Here is a 1,605-nt window from a genome sequence, read left to right as displayed (position 1 = left end):
TGCCTGTACATATGTTTGATGCACCTATATATGTGGTGATGGTCGACTACTACCCTTATCAACATAGAGAGGGTTAATAGTTTTAATTTCATCGAGAATTACCGTCGCAAGGGTCCCTGTCAAAACTGTTTATTTTCTTAGCTATTCTTCGGTAAGTCGTGTCTACAGAGGCCATAAACACGACAGAATACATTTTAACTTTCCTTTTTTAAAACTTTAGTAAAGGGAACCGACATTTTGTTGTTACAGACATTCCACTTCTGTGGCCGTGAAAGACGAAATTTTTAATTGGATAACAACACTTGTTAAGGAAATATGAAAGTTTTAATTGGATAACAGCAATTCTTTTGGTGCGACCTTTGTTTTGATGCGTGCTCTGTCGTGAAACTTAGGGAAATATGAAATTTTTAATTAGTTAACAGCAATTTTTTTTAGTCCGATCTTTGTTTTAATGCGTGCTCTGTCGTGAAAACTTTGTATAGTGTAAGAGCCTTAACAGCTAATATACCAGGCCTCTTATTATTAATTATTTTAAACTATTTAGTATCTGATAGAAGTCGTTGCAAAATATGTCACTGGCTCACAAATGATTAATTTCCTTTCGCTATTTGCATGAATAGCTATGATATCTCTTAATGCAGTGATTAAGAGTCTTCTCAATTGTCGCTGATTCTAAGAAATCTCTCCTGTTATCGTTTATTTATGGATTACAAACTCTTTACTAAAGACGACAAGCACTGCCTTGTTTTCAGGGGCTCTCTTTTAAGTGGCTCATCAAATTACTGCCGGAAACGTTGTAAGAGCGTTCGCTTTTGAAACTCGTCTGCCGGAAAGTAAGCGAGTTAGCAAACTTCAATACAAATGAAATTACGTTTGATCTGTTGTCTCACGACAAGGTCACTTGATGCGGAACGCAACGTTTCGACTGCTTACTGCAAGTCTTGCTCAACAGAACAAACTTATAACATCAACCAACTACCACGATGAACAACAACCTATTTCATAACAAACGAAATTAAGTTCATGCCACAAACTGAACAACTGTGTAATTTATATCTCCTAATAAGTGAGGATTAGCGCTAAAGGGTATGGTAAGTAATCTAATTAGGCTACCACATCGGAAACACAGCAGGTGTTCGTTTTCATCGCTTCCGCGAAATAAGACGAACAAGAGACTATATTCTGGCCGGATTTCCGGTTCAGAGGGAACGAATTGAAGGCCTTGCGGTGTTTAGCAAAATCGCTGTGAAGTGCTTTTCATGTCTACTAAACATGGAGAGTAATGTAGATTAAGACTTTGGAACAAGCTGATGCCATGACAAATTGGAAATACTAAAATCGCCAGATGAAATGCGGGGACTAAAGTAAGTACCGCGGCAAAGTCAACAGAAAAGGAATAAGCCACATTGTGACTAAGCTTGAGTAACAGAGAAATCCAGAATGATGGCAACCATCCAACTCCGCAGAATAATAAACGCTACCTCGGGCGTTCTACAAAACCATCATAAATACAATCTTGTGTTTATCAAATTTATTTTCCGGTTGCAAAATTGATCAAATCTTAACGCTTCGATTCAAATATTTTTCTGCCTGCACAAGTCAAAT

The sequence above is a fragment of the Pocillopora damicornis genome, chromosome 11, assembly GCF_964200805.1.
Source record: "Pocillopora damicornis chromosome 11, jaPocDami1.2, whole genome shotgun sequence".
Classification (NCBI taxonomy): domain Eukaryota; kingdom Metazoa; phylum Cnidaria; class Anthozoa; order Scleractinia; family Pocilloporidae; genus Pocillopora; species Pocillopora damicornis.
Note: the sequence above shows the minus strand (reverse complement) of the source record.